Here is a 13579-nt window from a genome sequence, read left to right as displayed (position 1 = left end):
CTTATACTGCTCATATATTGCTTATACTGCTCTACCTGTATATATTGTTCACATTGCACTTTTCTGCTTTTTTGCACTTCTGGTTAGACGCTAACTGCATTTCGTTGTCTCTGTACTTGTACTCTGCACAATGACAATAAAGTTGAATCTAATCTAACACCTATTTATTGTCATGTTTTGATGGCATGTTGTTCATTCTCATGTTATGATTTAGTTTGTGATTATACACACGTTTTTAGCGTGATGATAGAGACCCACTACCAGACGAGTACAAAACATACACAAGTCACATGCAAATCCCTGCACTGCAGACGACAGACAACAACTGTCTCTGTACAACTAGTCCTGGACCTCCACTAATAGACAGATACAAAGAGAGCAGCATACAGTAGCAGCAGAGCCCAGAGGCGAGGCGAGGCAAGGCAAGGCAAGTTTATTTATATAGCACATTTCATACACAGAGGCAATTCAATTCTAAAATAGATAAAAAGGAAAGAGCATGAATTTTTTTTTTAATAAAAACGCATAAAAGACATAAAAAAAGAATAAAAGTCACAGTGCATTTTAGGGTCACAGTGCGATTATTAGCGCCAATTTAGTTTCAATTTAAGGCAAAAGCGAAGCCCTTTTTTTTTTTAAGCCCATTTTTGAAAGTAGCCAGTGTTGGGGCTTATCCTAGATCTATGTGTAACATAATAACTGAGAGACCTGCAGCAGGGCAGGTCCTCATCACTGGCTGTCTGCTTTGAGCTGGTTGTCGTTGGACTCCTGGCAGCGGAACAGCAGCTTGAGTTTGATGGGCCGTATGGGCATCAGAGTGTTCTGTAGGTCCATCTCAATGGGGATCTGGTGAGAGTTGACACACAGTTAAAGTATGAAGGAACGAGTAAAACAGATGTCAGCGTTACACTATGAATATTACCTAATACAGTGTCACTGTTACGTTCGGGTAGCATTGCACTATAAATTCAAATAAACTCAAACTCCTGGACAACCTCTCTTGGGTCGACATACATTAAAATGGCCCTATGAAGTCTCGAGGGAGTTTTGCAGAAATACAAATAGCTTTTTTTTAAATCTCACACTTCCATCATTTTTTGCGATTTCAAGGTCGAAAAACACAAAGGCCCCAAAATGAAAGAAACGGCTGCCGCGCCAAAACTATGGCTTCAAACTTGATGAAAACAGTCTCTCCCACAATAACTCACGGGCTGCTTGTGTTTTTTAGGCCTTCGCAAACTATCGGAAGTGTGTGCGCGGCAGGACACACAAATCCATGTTTTCGCGCCTTTTTTGCCATTTCCAGGTCGAAAAACACATAGGCCCCAAAAATAAAGAAACGGCTGTCCAGCCAAAACTGAGGCTTCAAACTTGATGAAAACAGTCTCTCCCACAATAACTCAAGGGCCGCTTGTGTTTTTTAGGCCTTCGCAAGCTATCGGAAGTGTGTGCGCGGCAGGAGAGACAAATCCATGTTTTCGCGCCTTTTTTGCGATTTCAAGGTCGAAAAACACATAGGCCCCAAAATGAAAGAAACGGCTGGCGCGCCAAAACTATGGCTTCAAACTTGATGAAAACAGTCTCTCCCACAATAACTCACGGCCCGCTTGTGTTTTTTAGGCCTTCGCAAGCTATCGGAAGTGTGTTAGCGGCAGGAGAGACAAATCCATGTTTTCGCGCATTTTTTGCGATTTCAAGGTCGAAAAACACATAGGCCCCAAAATGAAAGAAACGGCTGCCGCGCCAAAACTATGGCTTCAAACTTGATGAAAACAGTCTCTCCCATAATAACTCACGGGCTGCTTGTGTTTTTTAGGCCTTCGCAAGCTATCGGAAGTGTGTGCGCGGCAGGAGAGACAAATCTATGTTTTCGCGCCTATTTTGCCATTTCCAGGTCGAAAAACACACAGACCCCAAAAATAAAGAAACGGCTGTCCAGCTAAAACTGAGGCTTCAAACTTGATGAAAACAGTCTCTCCCACAATAACTCAAGGGCGGCTTGTGTTTTTTAGGCCTTCGCAAGCTATCGGAAGTGTGTGCGCGGCAGGAGAGACAAATCCATGTTTTCGCGCATTTTTTGCGATTTCAAGGTCGAAAAACACATAGGCCCCAAAATGAAAGAAACGGCTGCCGCGCCAAAACTATGGCTTCAAACTTGATGAAAACAGTCTCTCCCATAATAACTCACGGGCTGCTTGTGTTTTTTAGGCCTTCGCAAGCTATCGGAAGTGTGTGCACGGCAGGAGAGACAAATCTATGTTTTCGCGCCTATTTTGCCATTTCCAGGTCGAAAAACACACAGACCCCAAAAATAAAGAAACGGCTGTCCAGCTAAAACTGAGGCTTCAAACTTGATGAAAACAGTCTCTCCCACAATAACTCAAGGGCCGCTTGTGTTTTTTAGGCCTTCGCAAGCTATCGGAAGTGTGTGCGCGGCAGGAGAGACAAATCCATGTTTTCGCGCATTTTTTGCGATTTCAAGGTCGAAAAACACATAGGCCCAAAAATGAAAGAAACGGCTGGCGCGCCAAAACTATGGCTTCAAACTTGATGAAAACAGTCTCTCCCATAATAACTCACGGGCTGCTTGTGTTTTTTAGGCCTTTGCAAGCTATCGGAAGTGTGTGCGCGGCAGGAGATACAAATCCATGTTTTCGCGCCTTTTTTGCGATTTCACGGTCGAAAAACACATAGGCCCCAAAATGAAAGAAACGGCTGCCGCGCCAAAACTATGGCTTCAAACTTGATGAAAACAGTCTTTCCCACAATAACTCACTAACCCTAACCCTAACCCTAACCCTAACCCTAAACCCTAACCCTAACCCTAACCCTAAATCTAGCTATAAACTTCCCTAACCCTAACCCTAACCCCAACCCCAACCCCAACCCCAACCCCAACCCCAACCCCAACCCCAACCCCAACCCCAACCCCAACCCCAACCCCCTCTGAGGAAGTAGAACTTACTACGAAACGTCAGGGATATTTCAATGCAGTGAATTTGTTTCTTTCTAAGGATTGATAGTTTTGGCCTCCTTTGGCGCCAACCAGTTTTTAAACTAATTCAAATAAAAGTGAGGTTTTAATCTTATAGGGGGGTTCAGGTAAGAACACCTCCAGAAGGCTCTCCTCCATTTTCAATACTTTTGGAGTCTTAGCTCCTGGGAAGGATTACTCGAAGGAACTCAGGCCTCATAGACTTACTACAATAACACAAAGACCCAACAAGGATTACTCACCCTTCTGACCTGAGTCCACAGAGACCACGCCTGTCCCTGGAGTTGGAGACCCGGAGGAGCTGTAGACGCTGCACGCAGATACAAGGCGGTAAGAACCCTATCTGGGCAACAGACGGGTATCTATCTTATACTGAGTGTGTGCCTGTTTGTTGCCCAGATACCCTTGGATTGAACCTACACTATGCTTCCTGTTAGAGGTGGATCCGCTGCATTGAATACATTGGGGGAGATCACTCATGATAGGAATAGAATTAGACCAGCATTACTACCTACCCCTAGAATGCAGCCCTTATTGAGTTTAAACTATACACACATTAGACCACCACACCACGGTAGGACAAGACACATACACCACTCTGCGATTGCACCCTCTCACCAATTCTCCAGTAGAGCAGGGAAAACACCATCCAGACATACACTCAAAGGACAAACATTCGCCACACTAGGACAGAACAGACCATTAGCCAACAGACACACATATGGACACACACCCAGCAGGCAAACACATAGCACACAATCAGCTAGAACTGAAACTCCAGATGAGGCCACGAGACAGGATGCCAAAACATATTTCAAACTCATTCAGGCCATACATCATAAGGAGATCACTGATGAGACTATAAAAACACACACTTACCCTGCTGGCATGATGAGACAGATAAGGAGACTGACAGACTTTATCAAACCTTCCTCACCTACAGAACAAACGAAAACACATGTAACAACATGCACAACAGAATGGATGGCAAAGATCATGGTAATACTCCAGACACATTATCAAAACACTATAGATTCACTCCTACAGCCCCCCCACACAGTTAACAAGATGGCACTCGAGATTGCCATGAGATGGGCAGACAAGAGATACAGACATAGACTGACTTCAACAACAAGATCACGGGTGGACACAATTATAAACACTCCCACACACACTCACCAGTCATCACATGTACAGTCGACGTCCCCTACTAACCTCCCTCCTCCTGTAGTACATGACACCAGCATAGAGCTCACTCATATCCCCCCTGACTCACCCACTCCCACACACACTCACCAGTCATCACATGTACAGTCAACGTCCCCTACTAACCTCCCTCCTCATGTAGTACATGACACCAGCATAGAGCTCACTCACATCCTCCCTGACTCACCTACTCCCATCTTTTCTACGGAGGACTTTCCACCCTTACCTAGAAGGGAACCCTCATACAAAAAAATCATTAAACCTAGGCCCTGGTCAGATTTTAGCATCACGTGGGCCTACGCACACACACATACATACTCAGAAAGGGACACATCCTACACCTACACACACAGACATACACATATCGCCCACACGTACACACGCACCTACACCACCCATACCTGCACCCACACATACACAATTGACACTTAGGCCTACACAGACACCCACACCCATACAGACAACACACATACACACACAAGGGACATCTACCCACACATCCACTCCAACCTCACCTTGTCACCAGGGGAGGGATGGAGCCTTCGGATTACCGGGCGCCAAGGATCACTCATCACTTATCTGCACACCGATTCGAACTACACCTGTCTCGTCAGAGAGCCACTTTTCCCCTACTTTTTCCCTCCAATTTTCACCATCCCCCCCACCATCCCCCCCTCCACAAGAACCCACCTCCTATCACACAGGTAAAGAAATCAGAGCACAGTTCCACCACAAGATCAGTAGTCAACCCACAACAAACATGACTCACGTTCCGGTCACTGACTTGACCACCACACAACACAGACAGACAAACACTTCAGTTCTAATAACGGATAACATAACATTTGACTCTCTCACACTCACACCCACAGGTGGCGCCATTAGGAGGAGGTCGGAAGCTATGCAATCCAATACGAGGGCAAAACCAACCATGATGAAAGGGCCACATAAAGGGGAACTTCCCATACAGGCCCAATCTGAGCCCTCAATATCTAAGAGATTGCCTAGCAAAGACCTCCCTCGAACTGATGACAGAACACACGCCCAGACACATACGCATACATCCACACGCACGCTCAACCAACCCAATTTACCTCCAACACACACACACATCACCACTGTATACACTCCAACATACCACCGGGCCACACCAGGGCGTAAGATTCAGGAGTGGAACTTCAATAGTAACAAACCATTCATCATGTTGGGGGATTCCAACCTCAGCCGGATCCCCCCATTCACTAATCACCGTATACAGGTAGACAGCTATGCAGGGGCCTGTATCTATCATTTTTATAGGATCCTGGAGAAGGCCACCGTCCAACCCCAAGTGGAACTGGTGGTTCTCTCAGTGGGCCTCAACAACAAGGATCACGATGCACGCCAGACATCACTAAAACAACTACCAAGGATGATCAGGGAAGCCAAGAGGGTCTACACCAACGCAACAGTTTACATGCCAGTCATTCAGTTTTCACGTCACCTCACCACAGAACAGCAGACAAATCTGAAATACATCAATGAACACATTACAAGACACCTCCCACACTTATCAGAAATAGCCCAGGACACATTCTACACCACACCAGATAATATACATTGGACAACTACAACAGCACAGACCATTTTTAATCACTGGTGCAAGCAGCTAAATTTATAATAAACAGTAACCACAATCTGGACTCACACATCTCTACCGCCACTTCCACACATACATTGCCAAACACCTTTCTTCCCCAGCCCGTAGCTCCCCCTACTGGAGCAGTAGGAGAAGAAACCCCAACCCCCACCTCTTCTTCCCCCCCTCTACCCCTAACAACAACCTCCCCCCTTCCCCCTTCTCTTTATTCTTTTCCTCCCTCAAATATCTTAAATCTTTCTAAATCTTTTCACCCCACAGCACCCCAGATCAAGATACTGGAGAGAGGGTTGACGTTCATCCCTCGACCCAACAAACATGACCAGGAGGAACTCCAAAGGGACATTCACCACTTTCACAGACGATGCAAATTATTGGACTATTTTGACTACCAACCCAATCACAAATACACACCACTCACCTACCCCTCCACCTGGGAGCCTAAACTCAGCCAAGTAGACAGACACATTCAGAAACTGATTAGAACAAACCTACATACATTATCTAACTATCACATACTACCAGACATGCCAGACAATATCACAGCAACAGAAAGGAACGCCATACACACATTGAAAAGTAACCCACACATCATTATAAAACCAGCAGACAAAGGCTCCAAAATTGTCATAATGGATAAACACCAATACCTATTAGAAGCGAACAGACAATTATCAAACACTAGATATTACAAACACATAAAACAAAGAGACTTTTTATTCGGACCGGACGACCCCAGACCCAGACAATTTTACTTACTTCCGAAAATTCATAAGGAACCTGAGACTTGGACTATTCCCTTTGAAGTTCCTCCTGGTAGACCGATAGTTTCAGACTGCAACAGCGAATCATACCACATTGCACAATACATAGACCATCATCTTAACCCTCTCTCCACCAAGCACCCCAGCTACCTGAAAGACACCTACGACTTCTTACACAAAATCCAACCCATGGTTGTTCCCTCCCAGGCTTACATATTCACTATAGATATCGATAGTTTATACACCAACATAAATACACACACAGGAATAAATGCAGTTAGGAATATCTTTCATAAACACCCAGATAAGAATAGACCCGACACTGAACTCTTACAACTATTGGAGATTAGTCTTACAGGCAATAATTTCACTTTTGACGATAAACAATATTTACAGGTAGAGGGAACAGCCATGGGCCAACGATATGCACCCTCATACGCCAACTTATACATGTCCGAATGGGAGAGAGAGGCACTAGCCAAATGCCCCCACCAACCCAGTTTCTATTACAGATTTCTAGATGACATTATAGGAGCATGGCCACACCATATAGATTTATTCACAGAATTCATAAACATTTTAAACTCGCACCATTCGTCTATAAAACTCAAACACAGCATACACCCACAAGAAATAAATTTCCTGGACACCACAGTTTATTTTAATCAGATCAATTCAACACAGAAAACATTATTGACTAAGGTCTACTTCAAACCGACAGACACACATGCACTATTACATAAACACAGCTACCACCCAAAACATACATTCAAAGGCATAGTAAAATCACAAATCATACGCTACTATAGAATATCCTCCACCCAGACACATTTGCACGAAGCCATTCAAACCTTATTTAAAGCACTTAGACAGAGAGGATATTCCAAACGCTTCCTCTGTACAATCAAGACCAGCACATTGGCTGCCCTCTCTCCCATCCGGACAGACCACCATGCACAAACACACACACACATTAACCGACTTCATTCATACACAACACACACCGACCTTGACACCAACCCTGACCTTAACCCTAACTCTAACCATGCCCCCAACCCTAACTTTAACCCTATCCCTAACCCTGACCCTAACCTTGACCCTAACATCAACCCTGACCCTAACCCTATCCCTATCCCTAACCCCAACCCTAACCACAACCCTAACCATAACCATAACCTTAACCCTAACTTTAACCCTAACCCTAACCCTAACCCTAACCCTATTCTCAACCCTGACCCTAACCTTAACCCTAACCCTAACCCTAACCTTAACCTTAACCCTAACCCTAACCCTAACCTTAACCATAACCCTAACCTTAACCCTAACCCTAGCCTTAACCCTATACTTAACCCTAACCCTAACCCTAACCCTAACCCTAACCTTACCCCTAACCCTAACCCTAACCTTAACTCTAACCTTAACCCTAACCCTAACCTTAACCCTAACCCTAACCTTAACCCTAACCCTAACCTTAACCCTAACCCTAACCCTAACCTTAACCCTAACCCTAACCCTAACCCTAACCTTAACCCTAACCCTAACCTTAACCCTATCCCTAACCTTAATTTTAACCCTAACCCTAACCCTATTCCTAATCCCAACTCTAACCCTAACCTTAACCCCAACCCCAACCTAGGCCCTGATTCTAATCCTAACCCTTCTGATCCTAACCCCAACCCTTACCTTAACCCTATCCTTAACCCTAACCCTAACCCTAACCCTAACCTTAACCCTAACAATAACCCTGACCCTAACCCCAACTCTAACCCCAACCCTAACCACAACCCTAACCCTAACCCCTACCCCAACCCATGCCCTGATCCTAATCTTAACACTGGCCTCAACCCAGCCTACACTTCTATTCCCCACTCTCTTCCTCCCTCCAACCTTAACTCTACTTCTATTCCCCACTCTCTTTCCCCCCCTAACCTTAACCCTACTCCTATTCCCCACTCTCTTTCCCCCCCTTTGGTTCCCCCGACCCAACCTAGCATCTTGATTCCCTTAGTAACCACATTTTCACATAGAACAAAAATCTTACATCAGACTCTCAAACACAACTTTGTCACCAGCCAACAAACCTTTGCACCTCTACAATCATACAAGATCATTTCAGCTTACCGTAAAAATAAAAATCTACTAGACGTTTTGGTTCACTCAAGATTCAGCAGGACATTGACACAACCCCTTCACCCTCATACCACTCACTTTAGACAGAGAAAATACATTAGTAATCCCCACAGTCGCACCTCATCCCCTATTTTAGACTCATTCACTTTAACATCCACCAACGTCATTTATATTATCACATGCACACTTTGTCACAAACACTACATAGGGGAAACAGCACACACCATAGAAACACGATTAAAACAGCACCTGTACAACATTAAAAAAGGTCAACTACAAACACACATAGTCACACACTTCCAAGAGCACTCCATCACTCACCTCAGCATATCAGGACTCCAATCAAACAGTTTATGGACCGTTGAGCAGCGGAGAGCAAATGAAAGGAGATGGATACATTTATTACGAACCATTGAACCCACAGGGCTAAATAAAAGATTTTAACAGATCACGTGTCAGTGTGAGTGATTGTGGGTTTCAATTGTTGTATATGTATATGTAAATGTATATATGTGTTAATTTATAGAGGTGATACACCTTATTTATTTATACTCCCTTTACATCAGCACTTTTTATATCAGAATGTATGTGATGATTTATTATTTTATTATACAATATAGAGAAAGAGATTACTCTTTCTCCTTTTCATTATCACGTGTGTGATTGGTGTATTTTAGCACTTTGAAAATTAGCACTTATAAGAGATTTTGTGTGTTTTACAGTGTGTCTTTAGGATGGATTTAAGCACTTTTTCCTTTTACATCAGCACTTTTGGTATGAAATATTATGTCATTATTTATTATAGTAAGTTTATATATATATATATATATGTGTGTGTGTGTGTGTGTGTGTGTGTGTGTGTGTGTGTGTGTGTGTGTGTGGATGTTCAGACACAAAGAAAAGGACAAACACAATGTATACATTCTCCTTGATTTATTGAAATAGAAGGGAGGGTATACTATAGGCCAGTGCAATACAGACTAAGTAGTCATTGTAAATCTAGATATAAACTTCCCTAACCCTAACCCTAACCCTAACCCTAACTATGGCTTCAAACTTGATGAAAACAGTCTCTCCCATAATAACTCACAGGCTGCTTGTGTATTTTAGGCCTTCGCAAGCTAACCCTAACCCTAACCCTAACCCTAACCCTAACCCTAAACCCTAACCTTAACCCTAACCCTAACCCTGACCCTAACCCTAACCCTAAACCCTAACCCTAACCCTAACTATGGCTTCAAACTTGATTAAAACAGTGTCTCCCATAATAACTCACGGGCTGCTTGTGTTTTTTAGGCCTTCGCAAGCTAACCCTAACCCTAACCCTAAACCCTAACCCTAACCCTAACTCTAGCTATAAACTTCCCTAACCCTAAACCCTAACCCTAACCCTAACCCTAACCCTAACCCTAACTCTAGCTATAAACTTCCCTAACCCTAACCCTAACTCTAGCTATAAACTTCCCTAACCCTAAACCCTAACCCTAACCCTAACCCTAACTCTAGCTATAAACTTCCCTAACCCTAACCCTAACCCTAATCCTAACCCTAAACCCTAACCCTAACCCTAACCCTAACCCTAACCCTAAATCTAGCTATAAACATCCCTAACCCTAACCCTAACCATAACCCTAACCCTAACCCTAACCCTAACCCTAACCCTAACTATGGCTTCAAACTTGATGAAAACAGTCTCTCCCATAATAACTCACGGGCTGCTTGTGTATTTTAGGCCTTCGCAAGCTAACCCTAACCCTAACCCTAGCCCTAAACACTAACCCTAACCCTAACCCTAACCCTAACCCTAACCCTAAATCTAGCTATAAACTTCCCTAACCCTAACCCTAACCCTAACCCTAACCCTGAACCCTAACCTAAACCCTAACCCTAACCCTAACTCTAGCTAGAAAATTCCCTAACCCTAAACCCTAACCCTAACCCTAACCTTAACCCTAACCCTAACCTTAACCCTAACCCTAACCCTAACCCTAACCCTAACCTTAACCCTATCCCTAACCTTAATTTTAACCCTAACCCTAACCCTATTCCTAATCCCAACTCTAACCCTAACCTTAACCCCAACCCCAACCTAGGCCCTGATTCTAATCCTAACCCTTCTGATCCTAACCCCAACCCTTACCTTAACCCTATCCTTAACCCTAACCCTAACCCTAACCTTAACCCTAACAATAACCCTGACCCTAACCCCAACTCTAACCCCAACCCTAACCACAACCCTAACCCTAACCCCTACCCCAACCCATGCCCTGATCCTAATCTTAACACTGGCCTCAACCCAGCCTACACTTCTATTCCCCACTCTCTTCCTCCCTCCAACCTTAACTCTACTTCTATTCCCCACTCTCTTTCCCCCCCTAACCTTAACCCTACTCCTATTCCCCACTCTCTTTCCCCCCCTTTGGTTCCCCCGACCCAACCTAGCATCTTGATTCCCTTAGTAACCACATTTTCACATAGAACAAAAATCTTACATCAGACTCTCAAACACAACTTTGTCACCAGCCAACAAACCTTTGCACCTCTACAATCATACAAGATCATTTCAGCTTACCGTAAAAATAAAAATCTACTAGACATTTTGGTTCACTCAAGATTCAGCAGGACATTGACACAACCCCTTCACCCTCATACCACTCACTTTAGACAGAGAAAATACATTAGTAATCCCCACAGTCGCACCTCATCCCCTATTTTAGACTCATTCACTTTAACATCCACCAACGTCATTTATATTATCACATGCACACTTTGTCACAAACACTACATAGGGGAAACAGCACACACCATAGAAACACGATTGAAACAGCACCTGTACAACATTAAAAAAGGTCAACTACAAACACACATAGTCACACACTTCCAAGAGCACTCCATCACTCACCTCAGCATATCAGGACTGCAATCAAACAGTTTATGGACCGTTGAGCAGCGGAGAGCAAATGAAAGGAGATGGATACATTTATTACGAACCATCGAACCCACAGGGCTAAATAAAAGATGTTAACAGATCACATGTCAGTGTGAGTGATTGTGGGTTTCAATTGTTGTGTATGTATATGTAAATGTATATATGTGTTAATTTATAGAGGTGATACACCTTATTTATTTATACTCCCTTTACATCAGCACTTTTTATATCAGAATGTATGTGATGATTTATTATTTTATTATACTATATAGAGAAAGAGATTACTCTTTCTCCTTTTCATTATCACGTGTGTAATTGGTGTATTTTAGCACTTTGAAAATTAGCACTTATAAGAGATTTTGTGTGTTTTACAGTGTGTCTTTAGGATGGATTTAAGCACTTTTTCCTTTTACATCAGCACTTTTGGTATGAAATATTATGTCATTATTTATTATAGTAGGTTTATATATATATATATGTGTGTGTGTGTGTGTGTGTGTGTGTGTGTGTGTGTGTGTGTGTGTGTGGATGTTCAGACACAAAGAAAAGGACAAACACAATGTATACATTCTCCTTGATTTATTTAAATAGAAGGGAGGGTATACTATAGGCCAGTGCAATACAGACTAAGCAGTCATTGTAAATCTAGCTATAAACTTCCCTAACCCTAGCCCGTGCCATAGTAATACTCCTCCCTTTCTCCCACTTATTCTTTTATCCTCTGCTAAACACATACTAAGCCTAGCTTGCCCTCCGCTGCTCAATAGAATGTGGCCCACTGGGAGAACAGCCATCCCAACAAATATGGGGAACCTATTAGTCCTTATTAGAATATACTACAGAGAGCTGATATCTGTTTCCCCAACAGGCCCCTGCATAAAAGAAAACTGATTACAGCACAAGCCCGGCAACATACCACTTACAGTTTGTTTATTTCTTTGATTTACTTTTTTTCAGGTCTCTTCATGCCACATCTCCCAAAAATATAAGGAACCTATTGGTCTGTCTCAGAATATACCACACAGAAGTGATACATATTTCCCCAACAGGCCCCTACATCAAGGACCTACCACTGACATTTTGTTTATTTCTTTGATTTACTCTTTTTCAGGTCCCATCATACAACAGGGTAGATCATTTCCTGTTTATTGGCCAATCACCACACTGTATTTCTTTCCCGCCAAAATAGAAAGATGACAGTAAGACTAGTCAACTAGCCAATCAGATAGGGAGAATAGCAGCCCCACCCCTGGAGGAGGGGAGTTTCCCTTCCTTCAGGGGATACTTTAGGGAAGGTTTGATCTCTTACCAATTTCCCCTCTGAGGAAGTAGAACTTACTACGATACGTCAGGGATATTTCAATGCAGTGAATTTGTTTCTTTCTAAGGATTGATAGTTTTGGCCTCCTTTGGCGCCAACCAGTTTTTAAACTAATTCAAATAAAAGTGAGGTTTTAATCTTATTCAGGTAAGAACACCTCCAGAAGGCTCTCCTACATTTTCTATACTTTTGGAGTCTTAGCTCCTGGGAAGGATTACTCGAAGGAACTCAGGCCTCATAGACTTACTACAATAACACAAAGACCCAACAAGGATTACTCACCCTTCTGACCTGAGTCCACAGAGACCACGCCTGTCCCTGGAGTTGGAGACCCGGAGGAGCTGTAGACGCTGCACGCAGATACAAGGCGGTAAGAACCCTATCTGGGCAACAGACGGGTATCTATCTTATACTGAGTGTGTGCCTGTTTGTTGCCCAGATACCCTTGGATTGAACCTACACTATGCTTCCTGTTAGAGGTGGATCCGCTGCATTGAATACATTGGGGGAGATCACTCATGATAGGAATAGAATTAGACCAGCATTACTACCTACCCCTAGAATGCAGCCCTTATTGAGTTTAAACTATACACAC

The 13579-nt window shown here is 43.4% G+C and overlaps 1 pseudogene across 1 annotated transcript in view; it reads right to left on the bottom strand.

Moving 5' to 3' along the window:
• Positions 1 to 729: 729 nt before the first annotated feature.
• The window catches only part of LOC310824134 (cytochrome P450 3A27-like), a 71306-nt pseudogene continuing 58456 nt past the window's right edge, over positions 730 to 13579 (bottom strand). The window contains exon 11 of the transcript in view: positions 730 to 846. The product of the transcript in view is annotated as a cytochrome P450 3A27-like (transcript). The remainder of the gene's footprint in view (positions 847 to 13579) is intronic.

The sequence above is a fragment of the Argentina silus genome (genome assembly GCF_951799395.1).
Source record: "Argentina silus genome assembly, chromosome: Y".
In the NCBI taxonomy this organism is placed as follows: domain Eukaryota; kingdom Metazoa; phylum Chordata; class Actinopteri; order Argentiniformes; family Argentinidae; genus Argentina; species Argentina silus.
This window is presented reverse-complemented; position numbering and strand designations above follow the sequence as displayed.